Genomic DNA, 23,088 nt, shown 5'->3' with positions numbered 1-23,088 from the left:
TGGGGGTGAATTTCTGGGCTGTTGGTGTTAGCCTAAATATCAGCTCAGCATCACATGCATTTGGGACTCTAGAAATTAAAGCCATCTATATCACTTATGCATAGCAGAAAACAGTGGATAACAGGAGAAACCTTCGAATTTCAGTTGAAGGACTTACTTGATCTACAAGCAAAGACCTACTCCCTGACACGTGGCTGAGGGAAGTCTCATGCCGCTGAGTCATTCCCCATCATCAGCAAAGCTGCATCCAGACTTGGTCACCAGGGCTGAAAAAAGCTGACCCTAGCACAGGAGGCAAAACAGAGAGATCATCTTCTGTCTCAACTCATCTCAACATAGCACTTCACGTCTGGAGCATCACAGAGCAACAGTATGGGAGACACCAGCCTTGTGCTGAGTGATGGCTCTTCCTTGGTTTTCAGCCATGACTCAGCAGTTGGCAGCACAGGGCACCCCTGCTCTCCCACCCCAGGGACATCACATATATGTTCATTTTAAATATAGGGAGCTGATCCACTCCTCTACCACTGATGCTTAGCCAATTAGATTGGTCTGAGTGTCCTCAGCATTTAAGCAGATCATTGACAAAAATAGAAAATCAGAAGGACTTGGGAGTTATTTTGGTCTAGGCTTTGACCGTAAATGGTATGGCTGATAACTGAGACCACTGGCTCCATTACAAATAAAAGCTCCATTTAGAGTAGACAGATGAACTGAATCAAATAGATGAGCTTCTGTTTTTACATCTTGGTAAGTGTTTTGCTATGAGTATTTCTCATAGCACATTGTCTACATTGCCTTAGTCCAGTGTCCCTTAGAAAGAAAGCAGTTATCCACTACTGTCCCCAGACATCTTCTCTCTTTCACAGATATCCAACTACAACTGTACATGAATGCTTTCAGATACTGTCTTTTGATTCAGAGTACCATTATCCATATATGAAAATGCAGCTCATATCTTGTAGCAATATGAGAGGACTTCAGTTTCCAGTAGATAGGATTGCTGCACTAAACCATGCCTTGGGATGCAATATCCAGCCTCTGATCTCCGAGTGACCCAATATTTTCCTCCCACTATAGCATGTGAGAAATGTTAATGGTCTTTTTTTCCCAGCCAACACCTGTGAGCGGGAGGGAAGTATCATTATCTCAGTTCTACAGAGGATCACCGTTGGCAGAAACAAGCTAAGGTCAAGGTTATCTGAAATGTCTACAACCCAGCCAGAAATAGTTCCTCTGAGTCCTATTGAGGCTTTGACCATACATTGTAAAAGGTAAGAACATTGGTCAAAATTGCTCTTGGAAGCTAAACTTCCTTATGGTAGAAAAGCATGTAATTCAGCAAAAAGCATCACAAATGCCAGTGGATGAAAGCTGAAACAAAGCACTGAAATAGACTGTATTTTTCATAACTGTGAGGATAACTAATCTTACCATCATCTCCCAGAGATAGGGTGGAATCTTCATCACTGTCAATACTTCAGTCAAGAGTGGATGCCTTTTTCAAGCTCATTTGGAAGATAAGAGCTTGATGTGAAATGATATCTTACGGTCTGAATTATGTAGGAGGTTAGAGTGAAAGATCATCATAATCCCTTCTAGCCTTAAAGTCTATGACAGATTAGTGTCTTTTATGTGGATAGTTCTTGCTCTCAGCAGATGCTGAATTATTTCAGCATTTAAGTGTTTTGCTGCTGGCTCTGATAGGATTCACTGTTTCTACCATGCTGCCTTCCAGCTCTTTACCTTCCAAAGAATGCTCTGCTGGTAAGGGCTGACATGAGCTTTGTTTTCCAGTCACCATTTTATTCTAACAAGCACTGAATCCAAAAATGGACTAACAACTCAAAATAAGGCAGTGGCACAATATCAATTTACAACCTCTTTCTTAAGACAGGCACGTCAACTGAACACGTGGAGGAAATGCTCAAAAAGCAGTTCCTGTGCTGTTTTGCTCACTTTGCTCCAGTATGCCAAGGATACTCAAGAATACATGTGTTGGAAATTTTCAAACTTTATCTGGAGTGCCAAGATATAGTAGATGACACCTCCTAATGCATCACTTGACTTCCCTTGAGGAGAAACTTACCACTGGAGTCCAGCCTGACTGTAAAATCATGGAATAATTCAGGTTGGAAGAGGCTTCTGCAGACCCCTACTCTAACCCCTGCTCAGGGCAGAGGGCTCAACTTCAGAGCAGTCTGCTCCAGTTTTCAGTATTATCAAGGACAGAGAGTCTCCAAAAACCAAACTACTTGAAGAAGAGGAATCATAGAATGGCCTGGGTCGAAAAGGACCTCAAAGATCATTGAGTTTCAACCCCCCTGCTGAGTGCAGGGTCGCCAACCTCCAGACCAGGCTGCCCAGAGCCACGTCCAGCCTGGCCCTGAATGCCTCCAGGGACAGGGCATCCACAACCTCTTTGGGCAACCTGTTGCAGTGCGTCACCACCCTCTGAATGAAAAGATTCCTCCTAATATCTAACCTAAATAAATAGGTTAAAATAGGTCCTAATAAATAACGGAATCAAATTCTTCTTGGTAGCGGTGAAAAGTCAAGTGAGGAACAGTAACAAAGGGTAGAAGAAGAGGTTGCCGGACTGCACTCAGGAAGCTCAGATTGGCCATTAGGACACGTTTGTTTGTTTGTTTTTTCTTTTCTGGAGGTGCATGGTGCAGCTCTGGGACCCATATCTGGAGAGGGGGTAAAAACTCTACCCCTGGAGGTTTTCAAGACAGCCAGACAATGGTAGAGTTGGTCTGGCCTGCTGTTGCAACAGTAATGCTTTGAGTGTGGGATTGGACCAGAGACCTCCAGAAGCCCCTTTCAACTAGTGTGTCTGTGTGAAGTAGATAGCTTAATGGATCAACTGATCAGTGGAAGTCAACATAGCTTTTATAAAGGCAAGCCATATCTCACAAATCCACCAGATACCTCTGAAGAGTTGTCAGACATGAGGACTAGGGCTGTTTTATTGATTCACTGTACCCAGTTTTTGAAAAACACAGACAGCTGAATTCTCTCTCCCAGTAAAGGTTCTTAAAGAAATTATTGTCATGAAATATCATAAACTCATAAGAATGAAATACAGGAAGTTAAAAGTAGGCATAAACAATTGTATGTATGCACACATACATATAATAATGCATGTACAGATGTGTGCATATGTTTGTATGTGTATATTTTTGTGTGTATACATATACAATACATATATAATAAGCTTCTGGAAAGTCCCCAGATAATTTATGCTGAATTTCTTCTGTTTACTACCATCACAGTGATCTGGAAAAGGGATGAGCAATGAAATGATCAAGTGATCAGCTGCTGTAAGTTACCCAGGATTTTCAGATCTAAGTCTGAACATGAGTAACTGTGGAGGATCCCATGATGCTGAGTGACCAGGCAATGAAACCACTGATAAAATTCAGTGTCAATAAACACAGGTTAATGTATGTGGGAGAAATCATATTAGCATACATAGAAAGGAAAAGGACTAGAGTCATTGTGAGTAACTGTCTGAAAATTCCAGCTCAATCACTTTGAAAAAGAGAATGATAGGAATAGCCAGAGCAGGGCAAAGAACAAAATAAAAAGGAAACTGGAAATTTTAGACAGCCCTAGTCAGTTTTCTCAATAAGGAGATAGCAAAAGGCTTGAAATGGCATTCATATGCCAAGTGACTGAATCAACTCTTCAGCTCGAAAAAAACTAAGGGAGGGATGGGTTCCTAGTTGCAGTGGCACCAGAAATAGGCTCTTCTATCTGTAATTTCCTCCAATTCTGGTTTAGGTTCTTTGCAAAAAAGCATGACTGTTCACAACTCATATCAATGTGCCCAGATGCCACCCATAACAACTGCAGAGGACAGGGCAATTAGCAGCCTAAGTTCATTTAAGTATTTCATTCTGAAATGGCCAAATTACACAGAAGTTACAAAATCTACCAGAAACCCACCATTTTAGTCTTCAAATGTAGGAGAGAAAGCCAGAGACAGACCTCTGACTCACAGGTGTTCGAGTGTGATAAGAACAAACAAGAAATGGTTCAAAACGAGCTGCATCTTTCACACCCGCAGGGCCCATAATGGGACAGTAACAACCATGTATTCTTTGAGCAGCATCAGGAACAGCAGGGATTCTAGTTTAATGCTGTTACTATTCGTTTATAAATAGTACCAGTGGGTGGAAACTTTCATTTCCAGTTTTGTATGGGAACAAATCATTCTAGATGCCTCTAGTTTCTCCTAAAATATCAGCATCAGGAGGACTTGACAAGTTCAGTAGCTTGGAGAATAAATTCTGGGCGTTAAGAACAGTAGACAGTAAACTGTATTGCATGTGCTGTGTTGGGTGTGGTGCACAAAATCTAACTCACCTGTTACTGTTCTCAGGTAATGAGTTCAGTGAGGTAAAAGCAGCCCACTTCTCTTCTTTTAAGAGATTTCTCCAGGTCTTGAGCACACGTGGCTGTAAAGAATCATAACATCATTAACGTTGGAAAAGGCCAGTAAGGTAATCCAGTCCAACCATCAGCCTATCCCCACCATGCCTCCTAACCATGTCCTTCAGTGCCACATTTACATGTTTCTTGAAAGCCTCCAGGGCACCTGCCACAGGCTCCTGTGTTGGATGAAGAAATACATTTTCAGGGAACAGAAGACAGTCCTTTCTAGAGAGACTTTCACATAACTTGTTAAATGCACTGTAGGAGTTGTGACGTAGGACACTGAAAACTAGGATGTTAAAATGGTCAACTTAGTAGTTCCTACCCATACTCAAGCCCAGCTTTCCAGACACCATATACAGACCCTTGACCATAGAGATCTTACTTTGATGAGTATCATCTAAATGGATTTGGGCTTCTCCTCCTGGCATAATCAGTGTTTAACTTACAAATTGGTGCTTCTTAGCAGTAGTAGGTTGATTTAATCATCTTACAGAGTTCCAGAACACTGGTATTCGCAATAAGGAATCCTGCAAAACCAAGCAAGCTCTGAAATAATACTAAAAACATGCTGCTTTTGACTTTCAGTTGTACCTGATGGATTTCAAAAACCAAAACTCAATCACACAAAGCTTTGCAAACAGAGAGTGACAGGAAAGTTGGCCACCACCCAAGCCCATCCTGACAGGGGAAACTGGCACAGCTGTTTCTGAAAACACCTACGCAGTTCACCCATGCACAGAGCAGTTTTACAAGTTAGTCATTAACCACCTCACCCCCACTGAGGAGCACATATATCACAATAACTTTGTGATGAGGCTCTCTTAAACTGAGTACCTTGTAGGCATGTAACAAATTTAAATCCTAACACATCTCTGTTGGGGTCATGGGGAGATGTGGAAGGAAGGAGACTTCCATGCTGTTTTAGTTGGTATTTTAGCTGGAATCGGGAACCTCTGCTGGTACATCCCCATGTGTCAAAGATTAGTTACAAAAAGTCAGCTGAGGCATTACAGTACCTGAAAATAGCCACTAGAAGCTGCACTGCACAGTACTGCTCACAGGCAGGAGCTAACCAAGGAAATGAGAAACAAAAGTTCCTCCTCCACTTGGAAAGGATTCAACTCCCCATGTTGCAGGAAGGTGACTTAAACAGGGGGACACTGGTGTAATTGGGTCCAGGCTTGTCTTGTTGAGGTTGACCCAACAGGCAGCCACAAAAGTAAGACACATGGAGCTGGAAAGAAGTGGAGAAAAATGATTCTTAGTAATCTGGGTATTCAGCAGAGAACTGGCTCCTACTTCTTGTTCTTGCTCCAGCTGGGTGTCCTTATCACTAGGCCATTCCTCCTGTCCACAGGACAAACTGTATCATACCAGCTCAGCTATCCCTATTTTCAATGGATATTAGATCTTGAAGGGCAAGGAACAGACCATACATAAGGACCAACCCTTCTCTTTAATTTTCAAGAGATGTGCTTCGAAAGAGCAGCTTCCTGCCATGGAGTCCATCATCCTCCAGAGCAGGACAAGCCTCACTAACAGAAGAGACAATTTCCCAGTCACCTTCAGGCACTTGAGGAAGCTGCCAGCAGGCACAGGGGACTGCAGCAAAAACAAACAAACAAACAAACAAACAAACAAACAACAACAACAACAACAACAACAAAACAGAGAGAACACTTGAAAAACAAGTTTTCTCTCCCCTTCATCACAGTGACATTACGGAAGGAAACCAAACAAAAAGCTGTCACAGGGCTGAGAAAACACCCTGCACATTGTCTGATCCCCCAGTGAAGCTCCCTGCCCTCTTCTGGGATGGAAAATCTGGGGAAGAGAACATGATCCAGGCAAAGAGCCCAAGGTTCTTGTCACTTGATAGCATCTCTAGGACCTCCCTCACCAGCATGCAGCTTTCCTCAAGCACAGCGGCTGCAGGCTGGGAGCAGGCCTAATAGGTGGCATTTCCGCAGCTGCAGGCAGGATGAGGCCATGACCGTCCTGTTGAGGACTGCCACCCTCTTGAAGGACAGTTTTACTTCCATCTGGCAGCTGTCCCTGCAACAAATCAAGCAAGGCATTGTTAGTCTTAAGACAAAAGAGGAGGGGAAGAACAAAAGACAGAGCAGAACTGATTGCTGCCTTGTCATCCTCCCCGCAGGGCTCTTTCCTGTTTATGAGAAGTTTGCTGAGGGCTACAAATGAGTCTCAGGTCCAACCTCATCTCCAGACAGCCTCAAGCACCAGGAGGAGGAAATAACTCTGGGCTTGGTGACACAAGGCCTGACTTTGCCTGCACGTCCTGCCTCTTGCTTGAGAGCAGACAACAGACCCTCTCTGGAGGCATGCAGAGCATTGGTTTTTGTCTGAAGACAAACACACCCTGAAACCACCTCAGAGGACTCAGGGCATGCACCAGCCTGGTCAAGGATGTTGTGGTGTCAGCAGCACGTCTAGAAGCACGGTTGTTCTGCTGTTCTGCAGCACAGTGGCCTAGCACTTTGTGGTGATGAGCTGCCAGCCAGGCAGTAACCACGCGAGGGGTTTCTTGCATGAGTGGTTCAAAGGGAGCGAGGAGCTGACAGCTCTCGGCTGCAGAGCTGCTTGCCATACACATGTGAACGTTTTTGGCCTACAAACATCAGGAGTGCTGCTGAAGTCATAGGAAGAGACTACCCTTTCCAGATTGCATTTGCAAGGAGGTGGCACTTGCTGAGGCGCTGGTAGAGCTCTTGTTCCTGCAATATAGGCAAGTGTGTAGGGTGTTGGGTTTGGATCTTTTAGAAGTAGGACACAGTTTAGACACAATCATAGAATGGCTTAGGCTGGAGGGGACCTTAAAGCCCATCCAGTCCCACCCCCCTTCCATGGGCTGGATGCCCCCCCACCAGTTCAGGCTGCCCAAGGCCCCATCCAACTTGGCCTTGAGCACCTCCAGGAATGGGGCACCTCCAGTTCTCCAGGCAGCATGTGCCAGGGCCTCACCACCCTCTGAGTAAAGAATTTCTTCCTAACATCTAACCTAAATTTCCCCTCTTTTAGTTTAAAGCTATTCCCCCTTCTTCTGTCACTATCAGACCATGTAAAAAGTCAGTTTCCCTCCTGCTTTTAAAGCTCCCCTCAAGTACTGGAAGGCCACAATGAGGTCTCCCCGGAGCCTTTTCTTCTTCAGGCTGAACAAGCCCAACTTCCTCAATCTATCTTCAAAGGAGAGGTGCTCTAGCCCTTTGATAATTTCTGTGGCCCTCCTCTGGGCCCAAATACCCGAGGAGTGAGATGCACATTTAACAGGAGCTTCTGAAAGAACTTTGCTCTACTAGCAGCTCCTTTATTTACTCATCTAGGAAAAGGAGGATGATTTTCTGCTGCTACAGTGAGCAGCTACGCATCCTGCTTATCCTCCTGCTTGTAAGCTTCTTTTAGGTTCTGGAAGACTGCAATGAGGTCTCCCCAGAGCCTTCTCTTCTCCAGACTGAACAAGCCCAGCTTCCTCATCCTTTCTTCATAGCAGAGGCACTCCAGCTCTCTGATCATCTTTGTGGCACTCCTCTGGACCCACTCCAACTGCTCTTATTGCAGATTGCAGTTCAGAAAGGATCTATACATGAGCTCTGTCCTTTAGGAGCTCTGGTACAGACCCTGAGTCTGGCAAGAGAGAGGAGCTACATGTTGACCAAACCATTCAGCCATGGTGTGTCTCCGTTTTCTCCTCCAAGCCTCCAGGCCTGGCACAGTGCAGTCTTTCAGGCAACAGTCTCCCTATGGTTCAGCACAGAGCCTGCCAGCACACCTGTCCACTAGGATCCCCATCCTGGACCTGAGGGATGTTCCCCTGCCCAGCACCCTTCTGTTCAAAATGACCAGCTAAAATGTGCTCATTGCCATGCCCTGGAAATGATCTTCCAGGGCATAAATGTGAACATACAAACCATCCCCATGGCACAATAAGGAGAGCATCTGTGAGCATCAGTGGTGTTCAGTTGACAAGACAATGTTTTCCTCCCAGTTGCTCTACAAATGCAGGCTGTGGTCTGAAACACCCTCCCAGATCCTGCATGGGCACCTGGTCTATGCCTGGTGCCATTTCAGCTGTAGCTGTAACCCATGCAGGCTGTAGGCCTCCAGCACTCTGCTACATCTGCTGATGGAGACCTTGACTGACAGAACAGAAAGGATAAAGCTCAGCTTTCCAGTTGCTGACAATCCTCCAAGGTTGGCAGTAAACATAGAGCACATATGACAACAAAGACAGTAAGGCAGCAGAGGGCTGGAGGATTTTGCAAGTTACTGGTGATTTGAGCAGAGGTGGCTCCAGGTGTGCACGTAAGCCAGACACAAATAGCCTTGTTGGTCATATGCAGCATGTTTTACAAGCTAAGATAAGGAACTGGAGGAGAAGGAATCAGGGGCTGCATACACAAAGTATCTTGCAAAGGGTAGGACCACATGCTAGCTTGCACCCCTGGTACAGGGTTGTGCTGCTCAGAAAGGGACAGTCACAGTTCCATCTCATGAAGAATGTCTTTCCCCTTTGCTGCTTTTCAGGCTGTTTAAATTAACCTCTTCCCAGCCAGGGGAGTCCAAGGGCTGTCGCTGTGCAGGTTTCTCAGGATCATCCATACTTGCGTCCCTCTCTGGCCACTGCAGCAGCCTCCAGATCAGCCAAGTGTGGGGCTCTTTATCCCAGTGTTAGGCTGTCAGGCACAGAAGGGCTGTTGTTCTCCATAGCAAAGCCCATACACGTCCCTTAAGGGCAACCCGTACCAAAGGACATGCTTGAGCCAGGGTGACACGTCCCACACGGGCAGTGGCCCGCACCCCTGCCAGTGCACTGCAGGTGGCCACAGCAACTGCAGGCTGTCCTGAAATTGGAGCCTTTTTGACTTGTTAGATAACATACATGGTCCATTAGTTTGGCAGGCCAACAGGCCCTGGTGCCAAAAAGCCCATCTCTACTCAAAAGGGACACTGTTAACGGTAACTCAAGAGGATGCAACAGAAGAAAATAAACAACAGTTGAGGCAGTTGGTGTAATTGGCCAGCAGACAAAAATAAATTTCTGCCAGCTTGTGAATACGGCTGCTGAGCATGATTCAGTGCATAAATCATGTGGCATGGAGCACAGGGCAGGCAGGAATAAAATTAAGTAAAAGACAAAGGCCAGGCTGCCTCTTGGAGAATATCGCAGCCCCAGCCGCCCGGCTTTTCCCTTTTAGGCCTGTTTCACTTACATGTGTCTCCTGATGTCACCAATGCACAGGTTTCCCAGCCAGCCATAATATATTTCAGCGCCTGGGTCACAAACACCAAAAACCCCCAAACCCCAAGAAGAATTAAAAAAAAAAATAAAGAAAATGTCCGCCGAAAATCCCAACCATTTCAAGTGCTCTTTGAGTGCCATACATGAATAACAAAGAGGCGCCTGCCATTTATTCCTTTGCGGATCACTTTTAAGATCAGCTTTTGTTCTGTGCTTTTTAGAGCAGCTCAAGTCCAATGGGCAAAAATTCCATTCCCAGGAGCTCACAAGAAAGAACCGGGAGCCCTGGGCTGCACATTTCACCTTTACTTTTTCATTCTATGCTATAAATGTTCAGCGTGGTCTTAACACGCTGAGCCAGCGTCTCCCTTTGTGCAGTCAGCCCAACAGCTTGGAAATTGGGATTTTGCAAGGAGAAAAAGTAGGATGGAGGCTACAGTTGATGTGAGAAAGAGAGACCTCAGCCAGGCCAGATGGGACCCTACTGAATATAAACATAACCCGTGCTTTGCAGATGCTGCCTCTGGATCTTACAGGCATTAGCGGAAAAAATCTCTCTCCTTTTCCTATCCTGACCTGGATATGCATAAAACAATTTAGACACCTACTCATCTCCTAATTTAGCTGCAAACCGCATGCTCTCATCTCTGCTAAGCACCGACCTACCTTTGCAGGACAGCTCCAGTTCTTGCTCACACAAAGGTGGTTTCAAAGGCAGAGAAGCCTCAACGCTCCAGTTCTCTCCCGCCTTCACAAGGACGTTCTGACTCGTTGCCAGCTCAAGCCCATCCTTCACAGAGAGCTGGGGGTCTCCTTCCTACAGAAAGAGCGCAGAAGCATCAACAAGCCGTCAGCAAGATCCAGATTTCATGCCCTTTTTTCCCTCTCAAACGGGTGGGCTGTTTGTTTCCCTCACAAATCCTGATTTGTATCACTCCATGTTTTTCAAAAAACAGACAGCTAAGTCACAGTGCAAAGCAGTGAGGTCACTATAAACTCTGCAGAAGATGTTATCACTGCAGTTCTAAAATTCCCTCCATCTTTGCTTTGACTGCCTTGTTTTCCTGAGCCATATGGAATGATGCTCCCACTGCTTCTCAGCAAAATATAGATGTGAGAATTCTCAAGGGTTGTGTCTCAGATAACAAAGACACCAGAGCTTCTTCTAAGAGTTGGAATCTTTCCCTTCTTCCAACGACAGAAGAAATATTTGGGCCAGATTTTCAAGGATTAGTTCAAATCCCATTTAGGCACAGCAAATAAATGGCCCATTTTTCCCCTAGAACTTATAAGCAGAGTGCTGAAAAAATCAGGTCATGACAGTCACAAGGGGAGATGCTGAAGGCAGAGCCCTCCTACCAAACCTTGCCCCAAACAGCTTCCCCTGCCTACAGCATTGCTCCTTTGTGAAGAGTCCAACAGAGCTTGGGCAACAACATCACACTGTTAGCATCAGACAGCTGGAGGAGATAGGACCCCCTGACGTTAGTGTTGTTGGGTATAGCTGGTGTTTTAAGCAAACACACTTCCAAGCTGTGATTGGATGCACAGATTCACTGAAACTGAGGCCAACAGTAGTCATCTACCATGATATCTCATGGCCGCTACCGAAATCATTTCATTGTTTGAATATGACAAGCACATCCATAGCATGAACATATCTCCTAGGCATAAGGCATTTCAGGGTAAGGTTAACTAACTATCCACGAAGTGTGTTTCTTTCCTATTTGAAACCATGCTGTTCATTTGAGAAAGCTGTTCATGGCCATGTGTGGTTGTATGCAGAAACGTGGTTGCAACTTGCTGTTGCGTTATGTCTGACGGTGAGAAAACTCCAACGGATATCTCTGTACCTGCAAAGTCATTCATCCCAAGACCTCCAACTGCCTTGTAAATATTAATTAATGACTCACATGCCAGAGACATAGATAAATATCAACTCCCCTATTTTATGGACAGGTCAACTGTTGCATAATGACAGTTGATTTCATTCAGAAACTAAAAGTAAAAGGTCATATGGTCATTTTCTGTTTTAAGCAACTATATCCCATTCCCTGTGTTGTGTAATGCTGCTTCACGTTATGCAACATTTTTTTCCCAGTATTTAGTGTATTTCTATCTTAAATTCTGCTGGCTTCTCTGATTGTTTGTTCTGCAATAGATAAGTATTCTGCTTCTTTATCAGAGATCTCCCTTACCTTCAGGCTCATGTTTTAAGGCCCCCAAAATCTTCCATCCCTACAGAACAGCATCAATAGACAGGTATTAGTAGGCATCAAACTTTGAGACTGCATCACTCAGACAAGCTGTGAACCAGACACTCAGACTGCTAGTGATTGTCCAGACACATCTGAAGTCCTGCAACAAGCCCAGGTGGCCAGCATGACTGTTCAGGTAACAGCTGACAAACTTAAGCCATCACTTGAGATCCATTTTCAGCATTTGACACACAGCATCCTCCTCTGTTTGGAGAAGCATCATTGATTTTTAACTCGTCAGATTATCCTGGGGCAGGGGGTGTGTTAAATCACACCTCATACAGTGTGAGATAAAAGGTGTGATCTCAGGACAGACTGTTACAGGAGTGTGACACAATGGCTGTGGCACATATCTCAGCTATGGGACAATTTCTGCTCTTATTTTTGGGACCTTCTGCTGCTGCCACGTGTAGTTCTAGATTTCTTATCTCCACATTCATCTTCTATTTGCTTTTCTCTTGTTGGCCAAACCTGTGGTAGAGCTGTGCTTGGGATGACAACACTGACTAACAAAGGCTGGGTAGATAAGCAGCAGGAGATATATTTCTCTAATGGACAAAAATATCAAGATATTAACATCAAGCATAACGTGCAAATTTTTTTTAGCCAGTTCTTTCCCTTCCTTTTTTTTTTTTTTAAATTTCTTTTTTTGAAACAACAGAGCTATTCTTGTCACAGCTACAATGTAATGGTGGGAGAGGCTGTCCACTTGGCTCTCCTCCCTCAGCTCCAATGTCCCAAGAAGGAATGCCCTGGGGAAAGGAAGCAGCTTTGACAAGACTGAGACAAAACATACGACCCAGGAAGATCACCGCAGAAGTAGCCAGAAGAAAGTTTTGGCACCAATACAGGCAGAGCAATGGCTGGCCACAGTTCAACCATCCACCTGCTTCCTTGTCTTGTTCCTCTTGGACATGGGACAGCCCTCACATCACCCATGCCCCCACAATGCACAAGCATGACCTGGCCTTTCAAACAGCAGGACAAGATACCAAGCAATCTTTAAAAACACATAATCTTAGTATTTGTTGTGAAAGTACCGTGTTCATCACACCATGATGGCAATACCTGCATTTTGACCTCTGTGAATCCAACAGCCACACTGCTGCTTGTTGCTCAAACAACATCTTCAGGGCAGGTTACCTTAAACTTCAAACTTGTTCCCTTTCCCTGTGTCTGTCCCAGATCTCCTTTCTAACCCAGCGATGCTAGAGGACTCGACCTAGGGAAAAACACAGTTCAGTTTCAGAGAATCACAGAATCATAGGGGTTGGAAGGGACCTCAAGAGATCATTGGGTCCAACCCCTCTGATAATGAAGGCTGCCTACAATATGTTGCACAGGTAAGCATCCAGCCAGGTCTTGGATATCTCCATAGAAGGAGATTCCACAACCTCTCTGGGCAGCCTGCTCCAGTGCTACAGTACCCCTACCATAAAGAAGTTCCACCTCCCTTTAGATACTTATAAATATTTATCAGATTTCCCCTCAATCTTCTTTTCCCCAGGGTGAACAGGCTTAGAGAAAGAAATACTAGACACCACTTACCCAAGAATCAGAATATCCTGAGTTGGAAGGGACCCACAAGGATCACTGAGTCCAACTCCTGGCTCCACGCGGGACCACTCAAAATCCAAACCCTATGGCGGAGAGCATTGTCCAAACTCTTCTTAAATTCCAGTAGGCTTGGTGCTGTGACCACTGCCCTGGGCAGCCTGTTCCAGTGCCTCCAGGTCTGAAGTTAAAATACATCTTCCAGGTTCTCAAAAGGACCACATTATTCTTAGGCAGGCTCTTTAACTTCTTTTCTTTGTCTTTTTGCAGCACAGAAGGGGAAACACTAGCCTTGCTGAATGAGAACTTTGTTTCGTGGAGTGAAAACTAGCAATACAGAGGGGGAATGTAAGCTTGAGAAAGAACCACGCTCAAACGAATGCCCTATTGTGAAATAAGTTCTTCTTTCAGTGACAAATCAACATAATAATCCATCTGTAACGTTAGATGCATCTGCCTGTATTACAGCAAAGGGCCATCTGCCCATCTGCATGTATGTTCAAAACACTGCTGGGACGACCATGATGGTCTCTTAATGAAAGGCATTCAGCAATTAGTACTTAAGTGAAATTATACTCATGTGCTTCTGAGCCCTCATTTGTCCTTCTCACTCTAACGCAACAAGTGTCAGTAACTTCTTGTTTGTTTGTTTTGATTCCAGCAATTTCTTTTGAGAGCAGGTGGGCAGGAGTGAGCAAGTTCCGACTGCTGTGACAGCAGGAACCAAGTAGAGCTGTTATTGACATATGTCCGGTGTGAGCCTGCGTGGCTGCTAACTAAGGAAGCAAACCACTCATCACTTCCAAAATACCCACCTGCTCGGGGCCATGCTGCAGCAAAGCCATTCGCTGCGAGGCTCCATCTGTCCCACAAACAGGCTGTGGATTTGCTGAGAGCTGAATCGTTTTGCCTCTGTTTATGTCCCTCTCTCCGCCTCTCCTCCCCCCCTCTTCTAATTGGAGCTTGCTTGAAAGGTGCAGACACCCACAAAAACAATGCAGCACAATGGGGCCGTTAAAAGGCTTCAACTGAAATCCATGGCCATCTCTGTTGCAGGCTCCATTAGTGATTTCAAGGCGCAGCCCTAATGGTTAGATGGAGCATAGGACCCCAGTGCTGACCCTGGGGTGGGAATTGAACCCCAGAGCAAAGCATAAGCCATGGAAACTGTGAGCATTGGCCTTGTAGTACCCGGGCAGGAATCGGCAGGAAACACAGTGTCTTGGAGGAGGTCTTCCTCTGCCATCCACAGCCCAGAATCATCCTGGCAGTCCTGTCATTGGAAAAAAATGGATATTTCTATCCCCTGTGCAAGAAAATGATGGCCAGGAGGCTGGATTACTCCCAGTCTGGAAAGCATAGACTGCTGCATGGAGAGTCAAGGCCAGGACATTTTATGGTCGTCGTTAATTTTCTTCATCTGGTCTCTTAACTTAATTAGGAAAATACTAGATTTCTTCTCTAATGAGACCTCCCATTTCACTATCAAAGAGAGAGAGAGAGTGAGGAAAAAAAAAAAAGAGAACTAATTGTGATTCTAAATACATTTTTACAGAAAACATTGAATAACTTCTACCAGACAGCAATGACATCCTAGTAAGGCATAGTATTTTCCTACTAGCCTGGACCTTCTCCATAGGAATCAGTTAAACATTTAGACAGGCTACTTACAAAAAGTATTAACATTAGGCAGTAAGAGCTCTTTGCAAGTGTTAATTTCAGGAGCATCAGCTTTCCAGTGATAGAGTGACAAGTGGAAGATGAGCGTCCAAACATGTGACAAGTTAAGAGCAGCTCACTGTTCTGGGAAAAGCCCTCCTCCCTGCAGTGACGTGGGCTCTCTCTCTGCGGTCACTCCCCAGCAGCATCTCCACGGTGTACATGGGAGAGGGCTGAGAAGTTCTGAAAGATGCATCCAGTAAACTCAAGTATTTAGGATGGGAAGAAGATGGGGGAATACACTGCACACCTGCGAGCACCATCATATCCCACCAGTACTACTGCTGCCAAATGTGGTAAATTCCTTCGTAGGTTACATGGCTCAAACCTAGTGCAACATCTTAAAGTGCATTCTCTTTGATTCATTTTTATCCATGATCTGCTGTTTTCTTTTGCCATTGGAGATCCATCCACCAACCTGCCCATCCAAAACCACTCCCACCCCAACAAACATCTCACCGCTATAAGTACACCTCCCACGAATCCACACCTCTTTTCTCATCTCCCTCCACCTCTCCATACAGCACAAATGATGACCTGAGCCACACAGTTTACACATGTGCTTACGGTTCAAGGTTTACAGGATTTCAACACCCCAGCCACAGGAACAGCATCAGGAATGGTCTTCAACTGGATGCATTGCCAGTCCCACTCCTCCAACATCCACCCCAAGGAAGGGCTGCTTTTTGCCATTGGCTCCAAAGCACCAAAGCAGTGGCTGGCGGGGAGCCAGTGAGCCTGCAGCAGTGCCAGGGCCCACAGACATAGCCAAAGGGTGAGCAGTGCTATCAGAGAGCTGCAGGTGCTGCTCTTCCCCATCTCCCCTTGCAGCACACCATGCTCCCTCCTGGCCCCTCGTTTCATCATGGTCACTCCTGCTGCTGCCCTACCTCTCTCTCTGCATGGTCGAGGAAGCTGTGGGAACAGGTGTGGAGAAGATGCACTTTGTGAAAAGTCTGTGGGGCATCTCGAAAGATTTTATGGGGTGTAGAAGGCTGGGGAACTAGTCTAAGCTCACCTGCTCTGGGATGGGCTTCCCGGTAGCTCTAAAAGGTATTTTACTCACTTTTGGTGTGGTATTGGAACAGGCTACTCAAGGAGGTGGTGGAGTCACCATCCCTGGAGGCATTCAAAAAAAGAGTGGATGTCACACTGAACAACATGGTCTAGAGCAGGCAGAGGCATGGGTTGATGGTTGGACTAGAAGATCCTATTGGTGTTTCCAACCTGAATGATTCTATGACTCTATGAAAAGCCTTCAACTTGAACACTCTGCCTTGATGGCCCTGAGGGACTTCACCTGGGACACCTCATCCTGCTCACAGCCCAGGACCTAAGTTCAGCCCAGCCTCAGGCCACCTGTCCCTGCTCCAGCAGTGCTGCTCTGCCGTTCTGCCCACTTTTGGACAAACTCATTCTAGCTGCAACAAAGAGATGAAGACTGGATGGAAGGGTCGGCAATGCAAAGGGGGAGATGTTCAGATGGCTTTATAGAAGTCACTTGCACTGACCTTGGGGACCAAGTATTCCCATCACTTGAAATACCATCAAGACTTTGTGTTACACCCAAAGTTACAAGTTTCATCTGGCAAAGGTCAAGCCCTGCCCCAACGCATGTGGCTACATGCAGCAGCTCATCAAGCAGCACAGCTAATGAGCCAGCCCCAGTTACAAAGCCCAGCTCACTGCTTGGCTCGAGGCCCAGCAGCCCTCCTGCAGCCCCCCCGCTTGCATAAGCATCCATGGGGAGAGCGGGGCAGTCCAACAGCTGGCTGGTCACAAAGTGGATTAAGAAACCTTTTGTCCCCATGGCTTTCTCCACTTGCATATTCAAGCTTTTCCCTTGCCCTGGTGCCTCATTTGCTGGAGAGCCGTACTTCTGGCTCCAGCGATGCAACGTTGGGTCTACAAGAACCTGGGTGAGGAAATGAGATCAGATGTGCTGGGGAAGAACTCTTTGAGTGAGAGGAGTTAACCTGAATGTGCAAAAATGAGGTTTGATGCCACGACGGTAACTGAATTTGGAACAGGTGTAGGTCTGGATGCTGGAGTACACGAAAACACAGCATTAGATAAATCAGCCAGGAAAAAAAAAAATAGAAGAGTGGCTCCTTTCCTGTCTGAGAGGTGCCAGGGTCACTGTCACCACTTTAATAGCTCTCACTGTGCAAGAAAGGAACAAGCCTGAAGGAGCTCAAGATCTAGGTACCTTGTGCATGCACAAACAAGTCTTGCATCCCCAGTCCTTTCCTGCTTATGGCTGAAAATTATGTTATTTTCTCAAGTTTTGGGAAACTCTTCTTGGAAAACAGGATACAAAGACTCAAAGCAGTTCCCACTAGCCCTAAGCTAAACTGATAGGAATGCCCTCCTTTAGAAGGAATATGTTTCAGACAAAAATGCATGCAGAGCAGGACAGCTTGCATTTGCTCCAGTTCTGACAGTGTGCCATAAACTTTCTGGTTTAAATGATATGTATTGAATTTCCTTTTCCCTATTCAAATTTATCTTTGTTTCTGTTGATTTCCATGTTTCCCACTCTTGTTTCTGTCCCCATTTTCTCATTTGTCCTAGATAGAATCTAATGTAACATTTGGAATCGGAAAGAGCCCTGCCCCAGATGACAGAGGTCTAAGAACACTTGCCCAACTCTTCAGATGAACCAGCTCTGGACAGGATTTTCCAAAATGAGAGGAGCTGGTGGATATAATTCAACAGCATATATGTATGGAGGACAGAATGGTCTTGGTAGAGGGATGGGGAAGCAGATCTTGTGATAGCCAGATTAAAATAAATAAATAAATAAATCTGAGTAAAACCTATCTACCTAGGCATGGACATTGCTTTCTCGGCAAGTAAAAAAACTACAAAGACATATGCAAAGCATGCATCCTATTTCCCCTCTGGGGGACCCATGTTAGCAGACAATAAATGAAGTACAAATGCTGTTAGCTTGCAGAGTGAATGACTTCGTTGTGAGTCTCCAGATCCCAAACGTGCTGATGACCAAATTAGTATGTTTTCATATTTTTTTCAGGGGAGGAGCTGCACCACAATGTTTTTAAAAATGCATGCTAAAAGGAGATGAAAATTGTGAAGTTCTTCTGAATTAGCAAGTAGCAGTAAAGCCGCCTGCAGAATTATAGCTCACTCTCATGCACTATTCAAGATTATCCATTTACATAACCACGTACTCCATCTTCCACAGGAACACGTCTTGCTTAGCGAATGGAAAGAACCACTGGGAGGATGAAGCAAGGTCACGCAGCAAAATGGGGTCGTTGTGGAGACTGCAGCCTCAAGAGCTGCAGAAAAGGAAAAAATGGGCATTGCCATAGCTGTTAGCCATGAGTCAGAGCTCTGACACTTTGGGAAATCCATTCAGACTGCGTCTCAGAAACCCCCCTGACAAATAGCAGTAGCAAGTTGAATCAAGGTCAAGAGAAAAGGCAAAAGGAGAAGGCAGCTAGGACAGATAGATGACACCACAGCCCACTGCCTTTGTGGGGATACTTTCTTCCTCCACACTACTGCAAGGAGGAGCTCAGCCACAGCTGCTGTGGTGTACGGGACACAGGTGCTGAGGACCCAACAGAACAGCCCTCACTTCAAATTCCCATCATTGCTCCCATCATATGAGCTTACCTGAATCAGGGCACTGAGCTTCTTTGTCCAAATGGAGACATCATGAAACATTTAATCTTATAGCTTGGGCTTTGTTTAAATAGCTTAAAAAGCAAAATGCTGCTTTAAAGAAGTTTTCAACTCATCTCCACAGAGTTCATACGGTATTCCTACAGCTCAAATCACTCCCACTGTAGATCTCTACGTTACTTTCAATAGTAAAATTCCTATGTGAAAGAAATAACTGCTGTGTGGGTCCAAGAAGCTGTAGACAGCAAAAGGATCCACGTTTCCCTTAGTAAATAGCAGCTCTCGGCATACTAGTGATTGCTGTGCTGACCAGATGGCGGTGGGAGCAGCAGTTTGGATGATGTTAATTACACACAAACTACAAAACAACTGATGGCAAATCTTGGGCTGCTGAGCATTCGGAGGAAACACTCCTCTGAAATCACGTTTTGTGTGTGTTAAACAAGGTACAAGCTCCACCAAATGGGCCAAGGATAAGAACCTGCAGATCCCAGATCCTGGCTATCTGATGCTGGTCCATCTATTACAGATAAATGAGGCACATGGATCGGTGGTGGAAATGCTCACAGCTCCCAAAGCAGGTCCTTTGCAGGCTGGGAACATGCAACACGTGCCACCTGCCCAGCCAGTTTGTTTCATCCAAGGATGAGGCAGAAGCCCTCAAGGAATTGTCCCAGACAATATGAGCTGCAGGTCTATCTATACTTCAGCACTTTCAAAAACTTAACGTTTTATAATTCACAAAATGCACGGTGAAAATCATAGAATCATAGAATATCCTGAGTTGGAAGGATCATCAAGACTGAGTAAAAGTTATTCTGGGGAGATCTGCCAATCACCACCAAGGAATTTTTTGTCAAATCTGTGTATTTTCAGATGTACTACTGTATGTGTACTTTTCACCAACATCTGATTAGTATCTTTAGATTTATTGCAGGTGATTGCAGCACTTTGCCAGAGTGAACTTGGACACAGTCAGGTACAGATGGAGGCAGCTGTTTCATAATGATCATTGAGGCCAAGCTGACAAGATAGGAGCTGATTTTCAAGCAAGTGGCAGCTCTGAATAGGATATACATACTATAGCTTGACCATGCACAGGGAGCTCCCATCTCTGCTCCAAAGTACTTTCCTCACCATGTTATTCTCAGCTCCTCTTCCTCCAGCAGTTATTTGCCTCCAGCTTTTAGCCTTGCTTGGAAATACAGGTTGTACAGCTCCAAAGAAAAACAGGATAGGAAAGGGCTGTGGGAAGCCAGCCAGCCTTATCATCTCACTTTGAGGCAAGGGAAACGTAGCCATCACTCATGACAGATGCTTACTCTTTACAGATCTGCATTTGTGAAGGGCAACCATCTCTCCACACATCTGCTCCTTGATTCCCTACCCTCATTTTGTATATTAGGTGCTATTTAAGCCCAGTCTACCAAAAGATTTCAAACTCCATTCTTTCAGCGCTCCCACAAGTGCATTTTCCCATGTCTCAATACATCACTCACGCCACTCTCTACTGGACTCTGCACTCCTAAGTGCAGCATCTCAAGTTGTGTACTTAATCCTGTGCTTCCCAGGAGCACCTGCAGCTCATGAGCCTTGTGAAATAAATCGTCGTTTGTGAACCTTAGCCTGAAGCTCATTTTTCTTCTACCAACAGGACCAACTCCCAGCTCCCTTATCAGAGGCACTGCTAAGTACGTGGCCCAACGCCGAGCTTAATCCTGCCTAAATTTAGTGCCTTGCTGAAAAGGATCTTGTCTTTCCCCCCCCCACCTCCTCCCTGTTGCAACTGTTTCTACAAGTTGCCAAGACTATTTTAAATTCTAGTGCTATCTTATCGTTCACATCTGTCCAACATCCTGTTGACTGCAAATTTAACATGCGTACTACTTTGTTAGCCTGGTTGCTAATAAAAATGGGAGATAAATGACCTAGAACAATTCCCACAATGCCATGCAGCACAGCCTTCTGTTCTGACATCGGCTGCAAGACGGAAGGAAACCACTCCCAGCCCAGCACAGCCACTACCAAGTACAACTCACCCTCCAAAAGCATGTTTTCTCTTTATGCAAACGTGCCCAAACAGCCACCAGAGGTTTTATTCTATAATCCAGTACAACAGGAATGCCAAATTCATCATCTATGAATTTCTTTTAGAGCGCATCTCAATATCTTGTGAGTGATGCAAGGCCAAAGCCTGCCCCAGCTGAAATGACCTCACACCAGAATTCCTTTTACTCTTGGTTCTCATGTGGGATTACGTGAGGGTCTGTAGACAAAGTGCACTGACTCCTTTCAGCCAATTTCTTCATTCACTGTGTTACTGCACAGCTGTCCAACCACTCATTTTCCTGTCACCAACTAGTAAGACTCTGAACTAGATAATTACTACTTCCTACTTTCATGAAGCTTGCTCTTCAGTATCTAAAACCACTCCTGTCTGTCGGTGTCTATGAAAGGGCTATTTAGAGTTTTAACAGCTGGCTGCCACGGGGCTGGAGTCCTGAGTTACCATAAGCAAACATCTGTACCGTAACTTGGGAAACCTCTTCCTACCCCAAGTATGTGGGTAGGAATGTGACTTTGTGTTGAGTCAAAATGATTCCCCTACAGAAGGAAACTGCAGAACCCTTTGAGACTTTAGAAGTAAATTTAAAATCACGGCCAGCCCATACTTCAGAGCTAGAATATTACTAACTCTTGCCTTTTCTCTACTGCTGTTATCTTATTAATAACTGGAGTTCCTTCTGAAGTATTTTTTCTTGACAAAACACATCTTATCTCCTTTTATTCATGTCCTCTGAGGTATTTTCTTCTTTCACTTCTTCCAGGAGCTTGTCTTCCTTGGGGGAGAAAGAGCCAAATGGATCGCCACATTAGCTTTCTCATTCCATGCCATTACAACTCTAATCGGAGTGCTTTCAAATACGCAAATTGGCTTTTAAGTGATCCCAGCTGTACTATTGGTCTTCGCTACAATCCTGCATTAAAGTTGATTCAATTTTACTTACCTCTATTGCTCAGTTAAGATAAACACACAAAGAGAAATGTGGTTCTACAACTAGTAATTACAGTCCAGGAGACAGCTTTGTTGTCCCATTATCCATGATGACTGACCGCCACGCTAAAGAGCATTCCCCATTTATCCACAAGGAAAGAAGGCTGTACCTCACTTGATATTTCTGGAAACTTAATCTTCAGTGCAAAAATAGTGACTCTCAGTAGCAGAAAACTACTTCTAATAGCTTGTGAATGTATGTGGCACCACCTGCAAGCTCTCTGCTACACAGGAGCAAATACCATAGAATGGCTTGAGTTGGATGAGACCTTTAAGATCATATGGTTCCAACACCCCAGCAATGGGCAGGGTTGCCAGCCACTGGAACATGCTGCCCAGGGCCCCATCCAACCTGGCCTTGAGCACCTCCAAGAATAGGGCATCTAAAACCTCTCTGAGCAGCCTGTGCTTCACTGCCCTCTGAGTAAAGAATTTCTTCCTAACATCTAACCTAAATCTCCCCTCTTTTAGTTCAAAGCCATCCCCCCTTCTCCTGGCACCATCAGACCATGTAAAAAGTCAGCCCCTCTCCTGTTTTTAAAGCTCCCCCCCAAAAAACTGGAAGGCTGCAATCAAGTCTTCCCATAGCCTTCCCTTCTCCAAGCTAAATAAGCCCAACTTCCTCATTCTGTCTTCAAAGGAGAGGTGCTCCAGCCCTCTGATCGTCTTCACAGCCCTCCTCTGGACCCAAATACCTGAGGAGCGAGATGCACATTTAACAGGAGCTTCTGAAAGAACTTTGTTCTACTAGCAGCTCCCTTATTTACTCATCTAGGAAGAGGAGGAAGATTTTCTGCTGCTACAGTGAGCAGCTACACCATCTCCCACACAATGTGTATTAACACATCAAGAGCCTAACAAGTCTTTTCAGTGATCTTGCACCTTCATATGCATGTATATCGGTATCAGTATCGCAGACCACTGCTGCCGTTAGTTGCATATGCAGTGGGAGTCACAAAAGCATGAAGAACACTTAGAGCTTTTTACTGGCTACCCAAACTTTAGGTTTTGTACAGACAGTAAGCCATGCAAGCTAGTTCAGTAATTAAAAGCCAGTTCTTATGCCCAAAGGCCGACCCTAATCACAAGGCTACGGCCCGAGTCACACCTTGTATTGGCTTTTGTCACATGAGTGAATTGATACA

General features: G+C 45.2%; 1 long non-coding RNA gene across 2 annotated transcripts in view; it reads right to left on the bottom strand.

Annotated features, from left to right (window-relative positions):
* Positions 1 to 14,985, bottom strand: part of LOC110398674 — a 29,119-nt gene extending 14,134 nt beyond the window's left edge. For both annotated transcript variants that reach the window (XR_002438546.1, XR_002438547.1), the window contains exons 1-6: positions 13,510 to 14,985; positions 13,030 to 13,183; positions 11,902 to 11,941; positions 10,370 to 10,520; positions 4,375 to 6,501; positions 158 to 282 (exon numbers count right to left, since the gene is read on the bottom strand). This is a non-coding gene — a long non-coding RNA (uncharacterized LOC110398674). The remainder of the gene's footprint in view (positions 1 to 157; positions 283 to 4,374; positions 6,502 to 10,369; positions 10,521 to 11,901; positions 11,942 to 13,029; positions 13,184 to 13,509) is intronic.

This window comes from Numida meleagris, chromosome 4 (genome assembly GCF_002078875.1).
Source record: "Numida meleagris isolate 19003 breed g44 Domestic line chromosome 4, NumMel1.0, whole genome shotgun sequence".
NCBI lineage: Eukaryota > Metazoa > Chordata > Aves > Galliformes > Numididae > Numida > Numida meleagris.
Note: the sequence above shows the minus strand (reverse complement) of the source record. Positions and strands in the feature narration are given on the sequence as shown.